At 35.8% G+C, this 23528-nt stretch overlaps 1 protein-coding gene across 3 annotated transcripts in view; it reads left to right on the top strand.

Annotated features, from left to right (window-relative positions):
- LOC138912833 (uncharacterized) overlaps positions 1-23528 on the top strand; it is a 216800-nt gene that overhangs the window by 109495 nt on the left and 83777 nt on the right. The gene's annotated exons all lie outside the window — the stretch shown is intronic.

Here is a 23528-nt window from a genome sequence, read left to right as displayed (position 1 = left end):
CACTCGCCACGAGGAGACCGAGAGGGAATCGATTAGGGGACGCCTGGCAATTCTAGGCCATGTGGCTGCCTGACATGGGCATCCGCCAGCACTCGCTGTCGGACCAAGCTATGCGGCCGGCTGAGCCTGGCCTCTGACAAAATATCTGGTTAAATAAATCGGGGTGGTACCGTTGGAGAGCATTTTGAGGCGGTTCAAGTGTGGGTAAGAAAATATAGTGGGTTTTCTAGGCTTTAAATTGATTGTTGTTGTTTATTAGAATCTTTTCTTTTTTTCAATATTTGCTTTGACGAAAATATATATATGTTTTCAGGGTATTCTGGATTTATTCAAATTTATACAGTATTTGGGAGGTGAGTTCTTCATGTTTGGATACAGTTTTGAGGTTAGGTTTTTCAGTTTCATTAGAGTTACATGGTGTTAGGTTTTATCTGGGCAAAGGTTATGGCTGATCTAGCCGGATTCTACCCAGTGATACCGCATCGAGGCCTGCCGAGATTTCTAAGCGCACATACTGCACCTTTTGGCCAGACTTGTTTTTCGCTGGCCACTCGTTGCGGTCTCACTGGCTTGGCACTCACCCGTCTCGCTCCCGCACACACACACACACGCAAAGTTTCCGCGCGTAAACTGGGGGTGCTCCGCCGCTGGTCCTGGGCCGGCACCACTGTGATCCACGAATCCTCTGTCCTTCTTCGCTGTCCTTCTCCTCATCAGCCGTCACTCGACGACTGGGTGTTCCGCTGCTTTTCAGGTAGCGCCGGTGTCCTGGTGTTTTTTTTTCCACGTCGAGCACGTTGCTTGCTCGGCTTCTCCTCGTGTTTTCTGTCGTCTTTCACTCCCGGAGTGGCAAAAATCGCCCACTCTTTTCCGCACTTAAATTCCTTGTCCGCGTCAGTCGACCTCTTCCAAAGAACTCCGAGTTTTCGGTTTCGCGAAACTTCTCGCCGTTCTGTTTCCTGGCTTCTCGAAGCTTCGGCATATCTTCCTCTCGCTCTCCCTCATGGGCGCGTGCCAGTTTTCGGGGGTTGATTTCCAACGCGATCATGCGTTTTTCTCGCTCGCTCTTATGCGAAGCTGGGTCATGTGACCGCTTGTCGTGGTGAATTTCTCGTTTCAGCGCTGGTATGTGTGTGTTGGTGTGGGATAAGCCTTCCAGGCTAGCGATGCAAGTATCGATGGCGATGACAGTTTTATTAACTATCGGGTGCGGCCTTGTAGCCTTAAACCTAACTTATAATACTATTTTAGATTAACTCTAGCCTTATTTAATTACTTATATCCTAGGTGGGGGGTTATATATACATTTAGGGAGTGGCTATTTGTGGGGAGCCAATTGGCTCCTCACACTATGTACAAAATATAACAATCTTTATCATTTAATTTGCACTTCAACATCTAACGCTATATTAAAAACCAAAATATTATCTCATTTGCTTCAATCTTAGTTTTTAGCCATTATAATCTTTGTGTCCTGTCTCTATTTGTTTCATGTATTTTCCCCGCGAACTCGCATTTTTGCCCTAATTGCCCGCGCGTAACAAGCACGTGCTTGGTATCGTTGGGCCACTTGTTTGTACTGCTCGTAGTGCATCAACGTCCATCATATATATATATATATTCTCATTAACTAAAAATGCATTTTAGAATTTTTTTAGAAGTTGCGGGTGTTATGACACTTTTAAAAGTGGCATAACGCCCGGGGCACTATGACATTTTTTGAAAAGGCGTTCTGACACTCGTAAAAGTGTCATAAGGCCCACCGGCCCGCGGGCGCTATGACACCGGGCGTTATGACACGCACCCATATAACAAAGGCTGTGGGAAAAACAAACACAAACTATAAGAACATTATCCGTCACCAAAAATTGCCTGTTCACTAATATACGTTTAATGATAGCCAAAACATGTATCGCTCCAGTGCTTTTCTATGGAATATAAGTTTTTTTTTAAATTGTGACATGATCAGCCAAAACAAAATTAAAGTTGTATTTAATTCCATAGCCAGGTACATATTCAACCTACCACTAAGAAATCATGTCTCGGAATTTTCACAAAAAATAATGTCGACCTTAATGAATGGATAAAGATGCGGAACTTAATTTATCTACATAAAATTATTTTCGAAAAAGAACATTCTCATCTATGCGAAAAACTCCAATTTACAGCCTCTAGAAGAGCAAACAACCTAACTTGCATTAGACCTATATCACTATGGACGGCAGTCCATGTAGTGACGAAGCGCACCAGGAGAGTGAAAATTGAAAAATACACCAGTCGAAAGGTATCGCAAAAACTAACAGGATTGCATACCAAGACTTTAAGAAAGTCAATTGGCTTAGGAGAGAGAGCGGTGAAAGTGAAAAAGTGAAAGTTTCGAAATTTCTGACCTGTTGTGGCCGGTGGGGAAAAATGCCCCACTCAATGTTTTGGTTGTTTCCCTATTTAAAATACCCGTCGAATTATAAAATCCGACGCTCCGTTCAAAAGTTATAGACAAAAGAAAATTTTCTTCTTCTTCCCAAAATTAAAATTTAATTCTGTTTGTCAGTTTGTGCGCTTGTCAGTCTGTCCCAAAACGTTGGTTTAAAGTCCTGCAAATTTTATATGGTGTTAAACAGCTCGATATAAGAAACATTAGTTCTACCACTTTTGGAAAAACTCGCTAGGTCAGCGCGAAAACTACTATAAATAGCGAATATTTGGAAGGTCGTAACCAGGGCTGTGAACCACTCCGGAGCTGAACCATTCCGAACCGGAGTGCTTCACTTTTTTTAGAAAACGAACCGAACCGTAAACCGGAGCGCCGAATTTTTTTATAATTGAACCGGAACCGAAACGGAACTTTTTTTTTTGATATTCGGTTCGGTTCACGAAAAATTTATTTTGTGTGTTCGTGTTTTTTATTCAACAGTGCACACTGGGCCAGCCGATCAAATTTTTGGCCAAAAATACGTTTTTCTTTTTTAAGAAAATGACCAAATTGAGTTTGGGATCCTTTTTATAATACATTAAACTAATTTATGCCAAAGTTTCAAAGAATTCGGGCAAGTAGTTTTCTTTTACCATATTTTCAAAGTGAAAAATTCATAAAATATTGATGGAAATGAAAAAAAATTTAGAAGTCAAAGATGCTGATGTTGCTGTTCGACTTCTTTCCGAAACTTGCAGAAGGGATTATTTTCAACAAGTAAAAAATATAATATAGCTCGTATGTCTTACTTGTTTGCTAAAATAAATGTAATTGTTAATTTTTACGCTTTTTTTCAGCAAATGAGTACTTTGCTTTTCGAGTGCCTTCGAGTGCCATCCCCAAATTAGTTCATTCCTTCCAAAAAAAATTCGTTGATCAATTTACTAAAAGCGTAGCCCACCGACTCGATGCGGTTTTGCCTTAGTTTTCGGTAATTTAAGTTTTAATTGAAGGCTTAACTCGAAGTCGAGCTATTTTGAAGAGCTTAGCTAAGAGAGCCCAAGAGTATGCCATACTTTATTTCTTCAGGTTTTGGTGAACATTTTGCGCTCAAAAATTTGATTTTAGTGTGACTAACATCTAAAATCTACTTTTTACGTACACTAATCGATTATGGTATTTTCCAAACCTATATCTATCTATTTAATCAGGACTATGAAAATAAAAATGTAGCATACTTTTGTGATGACTTTAGAATATGTCAAATTAACATTAAACAAATCAAAAAACAATATTTTTAAACAATTTTTTTTACATGATTTGATTATATAAAACTTAAAAGGTAACAAGAACAAAAAAATAGAAATTTTTTTTAAATCGATTGTTTGATAAACGTTGATGTGGGAGCCTCCGAAAGTTGCACTTTTTAACGGTTCATAAATCTTAAATGACATAATATTTTTTAGTGATGTTAATTTTTTTTAGTTTGTTTTATCTCATACTTTATTGTTTTCGAAAATGGAAGACGTGCGTCTTCTAGTTATTTTTTTAAAAATAAAAAACCGAAAAGTACGTAAAATTTTCCGACTTTGGTCTGGATTATCTATATCATATAAAATTCCAAGTAATTTTACTTTTAGTTCGTTGGAAAGTTCAATCTTTTAAGAAAAAAACGCAAAAAACTGCATCCTTCTAACTGTCCTAGGAAAGAAATTACAGATTTTTGGCCAAAAAATTAACTTTCTGGCCCAGTGTGCAGTGTGGGGGGTTTTTTGATCATATTAACATAGAGTTTATTTACTAAGGGAAATAAAAATGCGCCAATTTTTGTGGCTATGCAATGACTGCATCTAACTCAAACAATCTAATAATATATAACTATCATCTTCCAAAACTTTTCGCAGTATGCCCACATTAAAATTACATGATTAAAGCAAAGAGTATACTTATTTTTTGAACTCTGGTTCGAACCTGAACCCTGCTCCGGCTCATCATTGAACCGGTTCGCAAACCGGAACATTATCTGTCGATTAGGTTTGAACCCCGAACCGAACCCATGCAAAAATAATATGGGTTCACAGCCCTGGTCGTAACTAATGCTACAGACTTGCACTATACCTCGTTGTAAAGATATTTTAAAATACTATAAATACTTCTGAACATAATATCTCTAAATAGAACATTTTAATTATAGCAAAATGTAAATTAAAACGAACACGGGAGAGCAGGAATAGTGCTTTCTCTTTTTTACACATTGCGTTGTTGTTGCTTGATGCAAAGTTGCTATACTAAAAATTTTGTCTTTACTAGTAGGTCTTGCAAATACAAAAATTTTATTTTACCACTTCGTGAAGAATTGATGATGCAAAATGAGGAAAATTATTTTTCTCGGAAATCGCGTGTATTCCGGCGTACACAATGTTTTTAATTTAAAATTCCCTTAAAAAATGCTTAATTTTAAATTTAAAAATTTTAAAAAATATTTTTCTGAAAGATATGAAGATATTCCACAAAGTTCCATACCAAATATTAAAATAACTCAAACGAGTCAAGTGATGCACAAATGAAAAATCTGAGCTAATTTACAATAAAAAAATTTTAAATAAACGGTAAGAGTTAAAAAAAAATTTAAAAAAACCGATCCTTATGTTTCAATCCTCTATCAAAAAAAAAGTTTCGATTGATTCTGAGATTTGACCCAAATGGGCCTGATTTCACTGGCATTACATTTTTTAATGATAACGGCACAACTCTGGTATAACAAAGTAAAATAAAAATCGGCCCGCCCTAGCAAACTATTCCGGCTTTTTTCTTCTTCACTCCTCACAGGCTTTTTTATTGCAGCGTGCCGAATGAGAAAATTTTAGAAAGTGTATGTAATGACGAATGTAAAAATTTTTCGTCACAAATGTTGATATCAGAACTTTTGTTTGTTGAAGGTGCGATCGTCACTAGTTTTTTACCTCGTTAAGAGGTGATTTTTTTTGATATCAGAAGTTTTTGTTTGTTTACTTTTGCTCTCACAGGAGCTAATATATACATTTAAATTTAAATTGGTCCATAATAATTTTAAAACTATTGTATTTAAACGAATTAAGTTAAAAAAGCGTTGAAGTTTTTCAAAATTCCTTTTAAACGAGGTATAGCACATGTCTAACAAAATTGAGCTATTTTTAGCTTTTTTCCCGCTAAAGTAGCGGTTTTTCCAAAAGTCGTAGAACAAAAGATACCTAAATGGAACTGTTTAATGCAAATTAACTGATTCCATGACCCCAAAATACAGTTTGGACACCCACGTACAAAATTCAATGCTCAGGAAGCGTTAGTTGTTCTGAGCTGGCAAAAGTGGCTATTTTCGTTTCTTAATAACTTTTTAAAGTGATTTCTTACAGTAACATGATATATACCAAAATTTAAGGAATCTCAAGGGCTATACAGTTTAAAGTTGTAAGGAAAATCGTTACAGCCGTTTTTGAGAAAATTAAAAAAAAGCTAAAAAAAGTCAAAAAAAAATTTTTTTTGTTCATATCTTTTTAACTATTACATTTACACAAATCTCTAAAGATTCTAAAATGAAAGACCGATTTTTAAGGGGATACGACCACAGCCCAAACCGTAAGAGCTAGAGCAGCCAAATTTTTTCACAGTACTCCATTGGGGGCGCCCACTAAGGTCCGACATGTCCCCCCAGTGGCCCCAAACAGCAAAAAATCATTAGATTTACTTAAGCTTAACTTCTAAAGTGGTTGGAATTTCGAAATTTGCTTTTTTCCGAATTTATTAATTTACACCGACCCATGTCACATTTTGTCGGCCTGTGTTATCGATCAAATGTGGAATCTGAAAATAATACGTTACTTTGCTGTTTTTGTATTGGATGCCAATCTTTTACTGTGTGTACAAAGGTTTTCGTTTCATTCAAAACAAGAAATTTGAAATTAAAACTGAAAATTATGCATACCTTTATATTTGCTACTTATTTTAAATTTAAAAATTCCTTATTTTTAGCCTATACCCGAGAAAAGATTTTATCATAACTTTTTTCTTATTTTCCGCAAAAACAACAGTATATTTTCCTTAAAATACTTAAAATATATAAAAAAAAACTTGCATAAAAATTTCTAAAATTCTTATTGCTTGCGTAAGTTATCAGCTGCACAGAACAGAAACAAATTAATTTTTCGACACAAATCCTTACACTAATTTTTTTCACAACATTAGTTCTTTGTCCAAAACATATTGTTTAAATATAGAATGTCATACTGGATTGAGCATGTAATTAAATTTCAAATCGATAAGCGTGTAAATCCAGAAAATAAGCTTAATAATGTAATAAGGTAAGATAAATAAAAACAAATACACCTTGCGACTTAGCTAATATGGGGGTTTCTAGAAGGTATCCACTGTAGACAACTCTTATAAGGGAAACCAATATTTATGCGAAGCAATGTTTTGCTTTATATGTATACTAGCAATACCCGAAGCGACGTTGTCCGCTACTATTAGCGAAGCATTTATTCTGATTTTTACATATATTCAAATTCAAATTAATATCAGAGTAAAATCCCGCCTAACCTTAGCTAAACAGTAAACCCACCTAAAACGCACTAATATTCTAATCCTTCTAACCATAAGATACCTTACCTTAACACCGCATTACCTTAATATAACCTCACCTTAACCCCACCAATTTTATTCTAACCCTTAGCACACTTTTTTAGCACCTTAATGCTGTTTTCACTATTTCCTAGTCTTAGCCCACCTTACCACCAGTATTTCCTCTTCTTAGCTAACCCAACTTTAGTCTCATCTGAAAAAAAATTTTTCTTACTATACTTACTTACTTTAAATGCACTTTTTTTAGTAAAACTTGTTTGTCTCCTTGACCTTATCCTCACTTAAGTCCAAACTAACCTTACCTTTCTCACCTTCACCCTTCCCTCACATTACTTTTACCCTTACCTATGTAATACCTCCTTAATCGCAACTTACCCCCTAACCTCACCTTATTCCCACCTTAACTCCACCGTTCTGGTAGCCTAATTATATCATTTTGGTTAGCTAAGCGAATGCAGAGAAAAACTCTTACTCATTTTTACCGTTTATTTTGAACAGATCCTACCCCCAATGGGTTGGCTACACACTTTGACTTAGAATTACATCCATTAGATCAGGGGTGCTCAGTCCTATGGCACACGAGCACAATTGTTTTTGTAATAGCACTAAGCATACGGCAGTGCACTTGCAATGCTTGCCTATGCACACCCCGAGTCCTCTTTGTCGCTATCCGTAATAGATAAGAGCGAGCCAAGCCAACAACAAATTCCATTGAACTTTTTTTTTCTCCTCAACTCACAATGCAAAGTGTTGTTGTCTTTTTCATGACTGTGTGTGACTTGTTACTTGCGTGCGTGTGTTTTAATTTTAATGGTGTTTGTAACTGCACTGCCATAAGGCAGTTTTGAGGACCCCTGCATTAGATAATCCGTTCTGGTATCCAAATAGTACAAATTTTATCATTTCTAAACCAGAAAAAAAAACATTGGCCGCCTATCTTTCGCTTTAAGTGACTCTCTCTCTGCCCACTACTCTTTCGCTCTGCTTTTGCGTTCGTGAGTGCTGCGAAAAACAAAAACAGCGTGCTGCCAAAGAGGCCCCCCGCAACCCCCGCAACCCCCGCAAACAAAAAGATTAATATAAAATCAACCGTTGGTCCAAAAAAAAAAAAAAAAAACCTTACTAATTGTATGGCATAGCTCCACACTTTAAACCAAAAACGGATGCGATCGCATAATCGGTGCGGAAAAATTAATTAAGTGCCCCAACCGGAAGTCGGTGGGGACTCATCTTCTGGGCTTTCGAAGATTTCCACAAAAAAAATTTACTTGTTTGGTTGAAAACTGTGGGAATGGTTGATGTTTTAGTCAACCAATTTTGCATTTTTCGAGAGTCCTGGGAGTCCTTAGGAGCCGAATTTTAAAAAATCCTTTCTTAGTGCACACCTCCTCTAACACACGATTCAGACCCAATTTTTTCCAGAATTTTAGGTCTTATGGTTTGGGCTGGGGGAACATGACGCAAATCGACATCTACTCTTTTATAGTAATATTCGATAAGGAAGGCAGGTGGGCGGGGAAGCCGTGAATCAAATTGTTTAAACAGTTGAATTTGTTTAAACAATATGAGGCACGTGTAATAAAGAGCAAGAGAATCAATTGGTTTGAATATTTAATGTTCTTTTAATATTATCAATGCGATTTGAATTTTAGTTCACAAAAATCGGTTACAAAATGTCTTATGTAAGTATGTTGTGGAAATGTAAATGAAATATTCTTTTAGCAAAAGGATATCAGTATTATCTTGAATTTGAATTTGAGCGAATCTCAATTCCTTAGTCAGCTGCAATGCACACACACAAACGTACACTCGCATATATGTATCTAATGGCTGTTTGTGTAAAATACGCATTTTTTGGATATATTAATTTAGTGCGAGTGTGTGTACATAGCAGAGCGAATCATTGTTTGTTTTTGTTTTATACAAATCCAAAGTTTGTCGATAACTCAACATTTGAAAACTAATAAATAGTTTGCTGATCGGGCTTTCGCATTTTAAAAAACATTTTAAGGAAAATTTCGTTAAAATTTAACGTTTACTTAAGAAAAAGGCGCAAAAGAAAAGATTTGCGATATAATCGATATTTTAACCGAGCACTTTAAACGTGTTGAGTGTGGTAGTTTCGTTTTAAATGTGTTGGCTGTGGTTTTTTCATTTTCCCCTTGCGCGGTCACACTTAAATTGCGACAGCAGGACATACATATGTACATACATACATGCGCCGGCAGAACATACATACAAACATATGGGGAGGCGTGACGTCACATCAGGTTAGCCAAATTTGAAAATATTGGGGACTTGGTTAAGGATGCTGAATCTCCAAGAAATTTAAATGCAGTTATTGGCGGGTATGCCATAAGATTAGGAACATCACATTTTTAAACCATTTTAACAACATTTATAACAGAGAAATGGCAAAAGAAAAAAATTTAAAAAAAAAATCGATTTTTCGGGCACTTTGGGGTCGTTTTTTTTTAATCTTTCTGTCACACTCTGCGCCTAATTATTTCCGAAATAATTTGATTTTTCTAGATTTTTAGGTCAATCCGTTCTGGGTGGAATTTGCTACTGACCAAATTTTATCAACTATTGGTTTAGAGAAGACCGTTTTTTCAAGGGGATACGACCACAGCCCAAACCGTAATAGCTAGAGCAGCCAAATTATTTCACAGTACTCCATTGGGGGCGTAGGCGCCCACTAAGGTCCGACATGTCCCCCCAGTGGGCCCAAACAGCTCCAATATCCATATTAAGCGCAAAAAATCATTAGATTTACTTAAGCTTAACTTCTAAAATGGTTCGAATTTCGAAATTTTGATTTTGCAGAATTTTAGGTCTTGAAAGGTCCTAATTAGAAATCTAAAAGAAATTTCGATATCCCCCATAATTTGGGGGCTACATTTAAAGCTAACTTTTCGATTTAAAAAATCTAAACCGCTGCTCCGATCGAGATGATTTTTCGGTCAATGGTTATTCTATGGCCCAAATGCTTAAGTTTAATTTTTTAAGTTTTTAACATTTTTGTAAAGTATTTTTAACGAATTTATTTTTATTTTCTAAGTTATTGCGTTGCATTTTGTGGGAGCCTACCGAGAGAGCGAAACTCTGTTTTCTAAAATTTGTTTCTCCCTTAATAAAAATCCTAAAATTATTCTAAGTATGGGGTTTGAAAGATAAAGAGTGTATCTTTTAAAAAACTTTAACATCGAATCAAACAATGCATCCGTTTGTCTCTGAGAGCTCTGGAAAGTTGTCAAATTTCAGCATTTTTCGAACTTTGAACTAAGAATTGCTAAGAATCCTTGCGTCGGGGAACTTTTTGGAAAACGCAGTTTAACTTGGGAATTCGTAACGAATCCAAAAATATAGCATCCATCGAGGTAAATTTAAAAAGCACTAAAAATGCTGCACAGTGTTATTAATCAAATGTGGAATCGGATAATATTAAGTTACTTCGCTACTTTTGCATGGGATGTCAATCTTTTCGTGTGTGTACAAATGTTTTCGTTTCATTCAAAACATCCAATTTAAAAACAACAAATTCCAATTTACAAACAGGTGTACATTTGTGCGCAAATTAAAATTGCATTGATAACATTTTAACTGATAGAAGGTATAAAAATTCACTACTTTTACTTAGATCACATTCATTTATTATATAGCCCTGCCAGTAGCCTTCTGATTCTCTCTCTTGAAGGATCTTCCACAAAGATTGTTTACACAAAGGTTTTCAAAAAATTCTTGGTCAACTTCGTCCGATTTTAATGGCAAACTTTCGTCAAGTTGAGATTGTGTATGTATCGGCTTGAGCTCTGCAATAGTTGTCTCTTTTTCACTACTTTGATCGCCTATATTGAATGTTTTTTCGCCAATGCTCCTTCTATTTAATTGAAATGTGCTGTTTTGCACATCTTCGTTAAGTTTTTCTGGATTCTTTTTTGATGTCGTAGAATTATTCTTTTGCGCAGTATTTTTCTTCTTTTTATTTGTTCTCATCATAATTTCACAACTTCTTAAACAATTTCACAAAGAGTTAATTGTTGCACATAGTTCATTTAACTGGCTGCTCGGATCGGTTGAGCCCCCATGTAAGATTTATTATAATATTATAGGTTTATTTAATATGAATACGATTAAGTATATAGCCGAACAGGTAAATTATGTTAATACAGATTTCAAATGACCGACAGAAATTCGCGACTACTTTTGACAACTTTCAACTTTATTACGACTTCTGCGACTGGCTTCTTCGACTTGCTTCTGTGACTACTTCTCGACTTCATTCTCTTATCCTCTTCGGCGCTGCAAACTTCTCTTCTGTCCAAATTTAGCATATTAGCAAAGGGTGGGAATGATGGGTGGTGTGTGTCAAGGATGGGTGTGCCAACTTGTGAGGTGATTGTACCCAGCATATTGTATAACTATATATTTTTGTAATTTTTTTTACCCACAAAATCGCTATAAATTAAGTTTGAGTTTTATTTTTGATCACAACGAATAACTGTTATTTGTCTACTTTTATTATAAAACTCAAAAAATAAGTTATTCTTTGAGTTTTACTTTTGCGGTTATTCCACTACATTGGTCGGCTCATTCATTAGAACAATTTTTTCTCAGCCTATACGATTTTACTTAGGTGCGAGCAAGACAGATATATGTCAGCTGCAATGAGCAATTAATGAGCAAAATTTTAAAAACCGAAGGCCACCATTTTATTTTTTTTTGTATGAGCAAAATTGAATCTAAAAAGTACAATTTTGCTCATTTATTAGAGCTACTGTAAATCGGATCTTGCTCGCACCTACGTAAAATCGTATGGGCTGAGAAAAAATTGTACTAATGAATGATCCGAACGATGTAGTGGAATAACCGCATTTACAAATCCGAAAATAACTGTTAAAATGTGATTTTTAACATAAAACTCATAACAGTTACCGTCCCTGCTAAAAATAACAAAACAAATCAGAGCTTGCAAGGCTCGGTCAACATTTTCAAAGTGTTGGAAAAAAACCTGTCACTAACAACCCTATGACAACTGGGTGTGAGCTAACCCCTTAAAAGGGGTTTTGCTTAACAGATGTTACGATCAGAGCAAAACCCTTTTTTTTAGAGTTACTTTCGGTTTCTACTGACTACTTTGCTCGGTCTGTTAAGGAAAATGGTATGAGTGTGTATGTGTGACCTGTTCAGTAATGCTTCAGTCATAACATTGCTTTTTGATTATTAAAATTCAAAAGGGTAAGGGAAAATACGTAATGTGTATTCTCTAAAGCTGAATCTGTAAGATTAGCCCATTTACCATTGAATTCCAATATTCTACATATTTTAAATAATTTACCATTCCAAAACTCCACTTTTGGCATATCTTTCGTATGTAGTAATTAATAACCAAATCCACGTAATAAGAAGCGAATCTTTTTAGCTGCAGGAAAAATTAGAGCTTTTTAACAGGTTAAACCTCCTTTAGCAGTTTCAAATTTTGTTTATGTAGCTTTATTCAAAATATTTCGAATGATTTGAAAGAACGCGCGATCCATTTTGTAGCAATAGGCTTGGTTGGAATACTTTGAGCCATTTTTTATCTTTAGACTTATGGTAGTTTATTTGAACCGATCTGCCTTTTCTAGCTCATTTAAAAGGTAATTCGTTTTTTTATGGCATTTCTTATTAAAGATAGTTCCTTATATAGTCAATAAATATATTGAAGCAAACAAAAATAGCAGCTAACCTAAATTCAGAATACAATTTTATATACATTTATATGTACAATGCAATTTTAGAATTATTTTGATTTCCTATGTAAAATTTATGCACATATCACAGCAGGCCTATACTTTTCCCTTTCTAGAGAACGTTATTATTCTTCTAATTGAGCACAGACCCTCGAGGATATCTTAAATCAAAACAATTAATGTTGCTTTTTTTTTCAAACCGCGATTGCACAAATACCACCAGTGTTGGGAAAGGTACTGTGTTTTTTTACCTAGGTAAGGTAAAAGGTATTGGGCAAAAATAAATACCTAGGTAAGGTAAAGGTACTTAAATTTCCCAGTACCTAGGTAAAGGTAAAAGGTAAATATATTGTTTTTTTTTTATTTTTTATAATTTTTGTTGTTTTGTTCAATGTAATCATTTACACTTAAAATAAGACTAGTTTTCAGTTTTTAGTCGTCTTAATCAAACAATATCTTTTCATTTCATTTAAATTTAAATGTTATAATTTTGTGCATATATTTTTAAAACACGCGGCATGAATAATTGTATGCACGTATCACTTCATTAATGTATTTATGAAACCCTCATGTACATATTTGGCGCGCAAAAATTCCGTATGTAGAAACATTGACTTTATATTGTGCCGTTTGTTTACGTACATACGGCATTTTTGCGCGCCAAATACACTTTGGTTTCATAAATAAATTGATGTAGTGATGGGAACATACATACGTGCACAAAATTAAATAAAATAAAACTGCGATTAGTTTTAACTTCACAAAACAAACAATAGAACGGCTGAATTCCAATGACTTTTAATGCTCCGTTCCGACTATTACAATTTCGAAACGAAACGATACAATGAAACGATACTACAGTGTCGCAGTCAGACTTGGCTATTTTAAATCATAGCAATGTTTAATACCTATGTAAGTACCTTAATAATTCCAAAGGTATATAAAAATCTGTATCTAGGTAAGGTAAAAGATACTCAATTATTTTTATACCTAGGTAAGGTAAAAGGTACCACTAAATTGTACCTAGGTACGTACCTAGGTAAAAGTATCTAGGTATGTCCCAACACTGAATACCACCCGTTAAACGCGAAAATTAAGTATGCAGATATGCTTATACCCGTCTATATTAACACAATTTAATGCCCATAGGGCTGCACCAAAAACACTGTCGGCCTGTGTTATTGTTCCTTGAATAATTATTATTGTTGTTGATAATAATAATTTTGATGTGTATTTACCGAATTCCTTCGACTATCGTTGCGCCTGGGTTTATAATTATCAAAAGGGTCTGCATCCCAGTGACCTAGAATCATTTCTGCTTCCTTTAGATTGGCAATTGTTGTTATATCTTTTTTGGACAAGGAAGTATTCAATCTATCAGGAAGTTTTCTTTCGATACAATCCCTAATGGTTTTGTTTAAGGAACTTGTGTAAATTAGCCTGTCTGTTGGATCTGATTCTAACTTATTGTGTACATTTGATGATCTGGATTTTAGTTCGTTTACGAACTTACTGATGCTTCCTTGGTATGGGGTGTCACGAACGTGCTGTATGATGTCCTCGTATGGCCACTTTTGCTGTTCCCCATGTATTCGACTTTTCCTCCTCGATGCCTGCTTGCGCGGAATCGACGATGGTTCTGTCAATGGCTCCATAGATGATGTGGGTTTGGCGAACATCTTGAGTAGGGTAAAGTTGCTGTGAGTACTCTACTCTGGCAATATAGCGACTTAATTCCGATGGGTTGCCGTCGAAATAAGGTAGCTCTTTGATTTGTCCGACTAGCTTATTCAGATGACAACTACGGTAGCACTGGTGGGTTTGCCATGTTTAATGTTTTTATATTTTGTTTTCAATATTGACACTTTTTAAATTTCAAGCGCGTATTGACCGAATTGGATTTTTATTTTAGTTCCTGCGTGCGAAAATTACACATAGATTCTTTAGCGGATCTCGATATTTGTCGTTTTGTATATTCACGGATTATTCGCTGATCAGGACAAACTAGTCGTATAGTAATATCCTTTAGTTGATCAGTACCGATGACTTTTAAAATGACTTCAAGATCCTACAGGCTGCACCAATAAAATGTTTGCATTATAAGTTTAATATAAACAAAAGCTTTATTTAATTTAATTTTAAACTGGTTACAATATTTTTTTATTTGGAAGAACACTGACTGTCATTAGACAAGTCTCAAACTGAACTCGCTTCTTAACATAAACTTCATTGATGATCATACCTCGGTTCTGAGCTTTAGAGCTTTCTATGAGTGGAGTTAGCTTTAATTGAGTGAGTTTTATAATTGCCCTTTGGATTGTTGATTGATAATGCACCGGCGACTCAATCCGATTGTTTAGTCTAAATCTTTTGGGGATTCTTTCTCATGGTAATTTTCCATTGAGGGTCCGAAAAGTGTGGGAACGAACTGATAACGTAATTTGATTCGTTCTGGATGTTTAGTCTAAAGCTTGGGTACGTTTGCAATTAGATATTGGCTGGTTGCGTACTAAGGTTATCTGAAGGGTGGATTCTGGGATGGTGTATGTGTGTGTAAGTGTGTGGGCGAATGGACATGTGCATAGAGTTATGTGGAACTATGGATATGTCACTATAAATATAGATAGGTATGTATGTTTTACGCATGTATGTCGGTGTATCCCACGGCGGCACACGTCTACTCTGCTGAGTTGAGTTGCGGGCAGCGGCGTCTCCGATGTCTTGCTCACTTCACTTTGTATCGTTGTTGTTGCACTTGCATTCATAAATGCTTGAGTTCACAATTTGTTTATCTTTTTTTTTTATTGTTTTTCATTTGTTGTTTTTTTTTACTTTCTGGACAAGAGTAAAAATAACGTTATTTTTGACGTTTAAAACGAAATATCACAGTAGACTTTTTAAAATAAAAATGAAAAATAACTGTTATTTACGGTCCCTGGTAGAAATGCTTGCGAAGGTTCTAATCCAGAGAAAGCTATAGTCATCATTCTCTGAAAAGAGTTTGGCGCTATTTTTAAACCGAATGGTAACCGCGTGAAGCGATACGAACCATTGTTTGTTGAAAAGGATGTTATATCCCGTGATCTTTTTTCCAGTTCAATTTGATGAAAACCAAGGCATGAGAAATATTTTGCTCTACCTAGTTGATCTAAAATATCATCGATTCTAAGGAGCGGAAATTTATCAGACAAGAGTTTTTTATTAATTTGACGATGGTCAATTACTAATCACCATTTTTTATTTTATTTTTTATTTTTGTGGAAGTGCCTTTTTTGGTACTAACAAAAGTGGGCTATAATAAGGTGACACAGAGGGTTCCACTATTTTACCATTGATGAGTTTTTGGACTTGTTTTTTAATCTTGTCTTGTTGACTATGAGGATTTCTGTTCATCATCAGTTGATCTCAGCTTTTGTTTATAAAAATTATTGGTAGTGATCGGTTCGGCTTCTAGTCCGAATACATCGGGAAGTTTCATACAGACGGGAAGTTTTTTGCAAGTTGGGATAATACAATTTTTAGTATGGTTTCGAAGTCCGTTTTTACTACTTCGTAGTTTTGAAGAGATTCATGATGAATATTTATACCCGTTACTCATAGAGTAAAAGGGTATATTGTATTCGTGCAAAAGTATGTAACAGGGAGAAGAAAGCGTTTCCGACCCTATAAAGTATATATATTCTTGATCAGGGTCACTAGCCGAGTCGATATAGCCATGTTCGTCTGTCCGTCTGTCCGTATGAACGCTGAGATCTCGAAAACTACAAAAGCTAGAAGGTTGAGATTTTCCCCACATATTCTTGGGCTTCCTACGCAGCGCAAGTTTATTTAAGCCGAGTGACACGCCCACTCTGACGCCCACAATCGCTTATATACGATTTTAAAAACACCTTTAAAGATTTCCGAGAAGTGTAAATGCAATTTTGTTGTGTATATTTATACCTATCGAAATGTAGAAGACGTTTTTTAAATCGGACCATTCATTAAAAAGTTATACGCAATCCAAAAATGGTATACATTCATCTCCCTCGCACTCCCTTTAGCCGAGTGACGGGTATTAGATAGTCGGGACACGAACCCGACTATAGCGTTCTCTCTTGTTTTGATATAAACTACTTGATCTGTGTTTGTGGTATTTAGTAATCTTATATATGCATTTTGAACTGTTGCTATAATATTTGCGATATAGATACCATGCTAAATTTCTTGATTCGGAATGAATACGCTGTGCCACGCCCCCTCTAACGCCCACAATCGCTTATATACGATTTTAAAAATTTCAATATTTCGGAAAAATAAAAATGCAGTTTTATTGTGTTTATCAATACCTATCGAAATGTAGAAGAAATTTTTGAAATCGGACCATTCGTTAAAAAGTTACGGCGGATCAAAGTCCCTTTAGCTGAGTAACGGGTATCTGATAGTCGGGGCACCCGACTATAGCGTTCTCTCTTGTTTTTTTTTTTTAATTTTTTTATTATTATTGTTATTTGTATATGGGCACTTCCAAAATGTCGCTCGGGACATTTGCACACCTTTAAAGTTGAAAAAAAATGGTAAAACAATGGATTTTAATTTTAATTATGGGCTTTTCTTTTCACTCTTCCCAAGCTCTATATTTGGTAAAAATCTTAATTTTGTACCACTTTTAGTTTTTAAGATATCGGTAAAAAACTGCCGTATTCGCTCGGGACAAAAATAGAAGTGGATTTCGGGGAAGTTCATACAACACCAGAAATTAGCGAATTCTGATGGAATATTTGAATGCGATTTTTTTTAGAATGTTGTTCAAACATGTCGCTGTGAAATGCTTTTGGTTTTACTCAAAAATTCTTTGCCTTTTTTTTTATGCAGTTTCAACCACATTTTTCCGACAGTTTTGTAAAGCGGATTTCTTTACCTCTTTCTCTCAATTGCTGGATGTTTTGCTTTTAACTTAATAGTTTAGCATGTGAATGAAGCATTCAGTACAGAAAAATGTCACATATGAGCATTCCTATAGGATAAATTTACAACAGAAGACAGGTCCAAAAAATAACAAAAAAATAGCCAAAAACTGATTTTTGCGTATATTGGTGGGGTTTGTCATAAAAATAATCAAACTATACTCCAAATTTGTAGTTAAGCTCAGTATCCAACTAATTAGAAACTAATAACGGGGCAAAATCATGTGGAAATATGTTTTATTCAAGTTTCAAGGTTTTTGGCTTGGTGGACTTTTTTTGGAAGTACCCATATATTATTATTGTATTTTTGGTTCTTAGGGATGTTGCTGGGGTAAGCTTATTAAAAAGATAATTTGGTTATCGACTCGTTACTATTTTATGGAAGAATGTTAAAGTTCTAAGATCGATCCAGGAGGTCAAATTAAGGTCAAGTAATTTAAATGTCATTTGTGATACATGGTCAAAACGTCTTAAGTTAAACACATAACGGACAATTGAATTAAAAGCTACAGTTAATATGCGCATATTCCGCGCATCACAATGACCAAAAATTTCGATGCCATAAAAGAGAGTGGGCATGAGGATAACTTTGGCGATTAATAATCGAACTTCCTCAGATAGAAACGATTTGGTAAATGAAAGTTTTCTTAACAGAGCATATGTACGTCCTGTCGCTTTGACTATATGGTTGCTCCAAGATAAAGTATTGTTAAATGTTATCTCCAGATTAACTGCACTCACTTCATAGTTCATCGGCGTATGGTTTATGTATAATTTTTGAAGTGAAAGTGTTGAAATTGGCTTTTTACCAATTACCAAGCACTTCGATTTCTTTGGATTTATACCCAAGCCATTTTCCTTTGCCCATAGTTCAATGAGTGACAACATTTTATTACTTATACGGACACAGGCATGTATTTCGGTTACGGGTCTACTAACATATATTTGGACATCGTCAGCATATAAATGTACTTCACACTCAGACAGGATACTAGGGAGATCATTGACATATATAGAAAACAATAAAGGGCCTAGCACAGATCCCTGTGGCACTCCCCTGGTTAAGTTTCGGAGGGACGAAACTTGCGTCCGAATGACGACCGCTTGATATCTATTCGTTAAGTACGACATAATAAGCTTTGTCGCATTAGTTGAGAAATGAAACATGTTTCTAAGCTTGGTAATGAGAATATTATGATTCACAGAATCAAAAACCTTGCTATGGTCAAGGAGCGTTAGAAACGTTATGCAGTTCTCATCCAGTTTTTGTCTTATATCCTCAACAATAATAGTGTGAGTAGTAATACAACTCATTTTCTTACGGAATCCAGATCGTTTTTCATTTAGTAATGCGGTTATTCCACTACATTGTTTGGCTCATTCATTAGAGCATTCATTGGAGGCTTAGAAAGGGACAAATATATATGCTATTTTTGGGATTTGTTTGGATAAGATGGCATGGTCACTTCAAATTTAGACGTTAAATTTAAACTTTATAATTCAAATAACTTTGACTGGTTAAATCATTAAGGTTGAAGGCTGTAAAATTAATAGTGTGTGTTGCCAAAAAATCAGACACTTTTACCAAGTTTTTAAATTGTTTTGGGCTGTTTAAAGTACATCTGTAATTGTTTTTAATACCCGGCATTAATTTTTAGGAAGGCAATTTTATATAAATTTATAGACGCAGTTATGTCTTTATATAGAAATATGCGAGTTATTTTTAGTTGGCAACGGAGTAATTAGGCCACTAAAATAATTTTTGTATTGTTCATATTTGTTTATAGCACCTTATTAGACGCAAAAGGTTTGGCAATTCAACCAAAAAAAATCAAATCAATTTTTATTATTGATCCCATTTCACAGTAGCCCTAATAAATGAGCAAAATTGTACTTTTTAGATTCAATTTTGCTCATTGCTCATCGGTTCAGGTAGTACCGTATTGAGGCATTTTACAATACCAAAAAAAAAATACCAAAAGTGCCCATCGGTTTTTACAATTTGCTCATTGATTGCTTATTGCAGCCGACATATATCTGTCTTGCTCGCACCTACGTAAAATTGTATATGCTGAGAAAAAATTGCACTAATGAATGACCCGAACAATGTAGTGGAATAACCGCATAAGGAATTATTAGCTACGTAAAATTGAATCTGAGAGGACAAAAGATTTTCAAAGACTTTTGATAGGAAAGGTAATATTGAAATAGGCCTATAGTCATTGTTTAGCTTGGGAATTGGGAATATTTTGTCGTTTTTCCATATTGTCGGAAATGAAGACGTAGTAATAGCAGTTTAAAAAATATAAGTAACATGGGGCAACATTAAGGGGAGCAAAAGCTTTACAAATTTTGGACACATATTATCGAGACCCACAGCATTGGACTTGACATGCAGAATACTATCTAGGACATCACTTTGATTTATACATTTAAAGCTAAAACTAGTATCACAGAGGGGTTGAGTATTCAGGCACGGATTGCATGTTGCTTCAGGTGCATCTATTTCCAAAAAATTTTTGTTTATTAATTCAACGTCCACTTCAGACTCTGTCTGCTGTTTACATTTTCCAATACCTAACTGTTTTAGCTTGGTCCATCTATTCTTTGAGTTAACACAGTTATTAAATTGTATATTATAGTGCTCTCTCTTTGCTGATTTAATCTTTTTGTTTACTTTTACCCTAGCCTCTTTGTATTGCTTGCGATATTCATCAGTTTTGTATCGGTTCCACCGGAGGTAAGCTACATCTCGCTGACCGGTTAGGTTTTTAATTTCGCTACTGAACCACGGATTTTGCATTGGCTTAATCACCTTGGTCCTTAGGGGCACAAACTTGTCGAACAAATACTGGATATTGTTGGTTAAAACATCTAATTGACAATCTACATGACAAAGATTGTAAATACATGACCAGTCACAACAGAAAAAATTCAGTCTTTAATTCATCACAGTTTATATTTTTGTAGTCTCTATACGTAAAAGAATTAATTGTGTAGTCAAAGGTCAAGTCATATGTTAAAAATATTAGGTCATGTCTGGAGAAGGCTGGTACTGAAACCTGGTCATAATGTTAAATTAAATGTTAAATTAACTGAGAGAAACCTGTCATTTTAAATATAGTATTGATAAAAAGGAAGTGTGACGTTCTTAGACCGTTTAAGGGTTTCAAGAGCGTGGCTAGGTGGGAACCCAACTTAGCCGAGTGTGGTGCAATTGTTGTTGCAACGTAGAGTTGTGCAAAGCAGTAGAGTGTTCAGGATTCATTCTTTCGAGAACCTTCGAACGGGCAACAGGAACAATTGCAACTCGCTACGCATCGTAAAAAGACCCAAGTGTAAAAGAAAGTCATGACGGACAAACCAATACGCGAAGCGACTAAGAGATTCCTGTCTCCGACATCAGAAGTGGGATCCCCATCGCCACAAGAACATTCTGACAGTGTGTTGCAGGCGATTCTAGAGACACAAAACCGAAACTTTCTAGAGTTGCTGAAAACTGTGCAAAGAACATCGACTGGAGCCTTGCAAAATATTTCGGTGACATTGCCAATGTTTAATCCTGATGCGCCTGGAGCCGATGCCGCAGCGTGGTGTAAAACCGTGGATATGATCTTATCCGAGCGTCCACTGGAAGGCGGAGCACTAGTCATGGCGCTTAGCAAGTCGCTGCTTGGAAACTCTTCGCAATGGCTGTCACAAATTTGCTTCGCTGGAATGTCGTGGCTGGAATTTAAGGATTTGTTTTTACACCGCTATGAAGGCATCGAGCCACCGTCTGCCGTATTGCTCAACATTCTCAACGGACGGCCGAGTGCAAACGAGTCCTTGTCAGTATATGGCAGCAGGCTGGTGACGTCACTGCTGACGAAGTGGAAAGGAATGAGCCAAGAGGAGATAGCTGTTTCATTAGTGTTGGCCCACACGTCCCAAATCGAGCCCAGGCTGCAAAGTTCCGTTTTCACTACAAACATAAAAACTCGGAATGAGCTGCAGCAGCTCTTAAAGGCGTTTGCATTCAACAAAGTGAGCGACTACTCTGGATTGGATCAAGGACCGGACAGGAAGAAGTTTAAAGCGCAGGCGCAAATCAAATGTCAATTGGCTTGGGAGAGAGAGCGGTGAAAGTGACAATTTCGAAATTTGGAGCTGTTGGGGCCGGTGGGGATAAATGCCCCCTCGCAATGTTATAGTTGTATTCCTTTTGAAAATACCCGTCGAATGAGGGGTCATATGTCAGAATCCGACGCTCCGTTCAAAAGTTATAGCCAAAATAAGATTTTCTTCTTCTTCCCAAAATGAAAATTTAATTCTGTTTGTCAGCTTGTCAGTTTGTCAGTTTGTCAGTTTGTCCAAAACATGTTTTTTAAGTTTTGAAAATTTGATATGACGTTCATCACATCGAATAAACAATATAAAAAACTTTTGTTCTACCACTTTTGGAAAAACTCGCTAGTTTAGCGGGAAAACAGCTATAAATAGCTAAAATTCGGAAAGCCGTAACTTACTCCTCCTTACTCCTCCTTCGTCATTAAATAGACTTTCTTATATTTTCTCATTCGGCACGCTGCAATAGAAAATGCCTGTAAAGGGAAAAAGGCTGGAATAGTTGGCTAGGGCGGGCCGAATGAGAAAATATTAGAAAGTCTATTTAATGACGAGTGTAATCTTTTTCGTCACAAATGTTGATATCAGAACTTTTGTATGTTGAAGGTGCGATCGTCACTAGTTTTTTACCTCGTTAAGAGGTGTTTTTATTTGATATTCAATAATTATCGAATTTTATTTGACTTATTTGGACTATTTTCCAATAAGTTTTAAACTTAATTTCTTGCGAAATTACAAAAAGAATATATGTTTAAAGCGCATATTGTACACCTTCTTGTATGTTTTTCGCGCGCCCCATTTCAGATAATTTACATTTTGCATTCACATATTCCAAATTAGAGTGACCAGCTTTTTTTATATGGTCGGAAACGCCTCCTTCTAGCTGTTACATACTTTTGCTCGAATACAATAGGAAGAATATATATGGGCAATCTCAACCTTCTAGCTTTTGTAGTTTCCGAGATCTCAGCGTTCATACGGACGGACAGACAGACGGACATGGCTAGATCAACTCGGCTAGTGACCCTGATCAAGAATATATATTAGGGTGGGTCGATTTGGGACCCCAAAAATCGTATAGGGGGAATGTAATCTTTAAAGTATTCTAAGCCATATTGGCGAACATACTTGTGGTCTAAAATGACGGTTGCCCCCCCCCCCCCCCACACGCGAATGAAAAATACTGTTTTTTTGAGAAAAATATCATAGCACCTAACGTCCTTAATTTTTGATCTAAAAAAAAAAAAACAAGAAAGGAAGCTACCTTCGGCCAGCCGAAGCTTATATACCCTTGTAGATAAAAGAATACTCACTCGGTGCAGTTCCAGGGATTCCAGATTCAGCGTTTCGATTTATTTCAATTTTGTTTTTAAGTAGTCAAGAATCAAAACGCCTACTTCCTACAAAGTTACAATGAATTTTCTTATATTTGTTTGGGAGCCTTAAGATATAGTGGTCCGATCCGGCTCGCTCCGACATATGTACTACCTGCAATAGAAAGAAGACCTTCGGGAAAGTTTCATCGCGATAGCTTTAAAACTGAGAGACTAGTTCGCATAGAAACGGACAGACGGACAGACGGACAGACGGACATGGCTAGATAGACTCGGCTATTGGTGCTGATCAAGAATATATATACTTTATGTGGTCGGAAACGTCTCCTTCACTGCGTTGCAAACATCTGACTGAAATTATAATACCCTCTACAAGGGT

The sequence above is a fragment of the Drosophila takahashii genome, chromosome 3L (genome assembly GCF_030179915.1).
Source record: "Drosophila takahashii strain IR98-3 E-12201 chromosome 3L, DtakHiC1v2, whole genome shotgun sequence".
Taxonomy (NCBI): domain Eukaryota; kingdom Metazoa; phylum Arthropoda; class Insecta; order Diptera; family Drosophilidae; genus Drosophila; species Drosophila takahashii.
The sequence above is the reverse complement of the archived record's forward strand: the minus strand, read 5'-3'. Positions and strand labels throughout refer to the sequence as shown.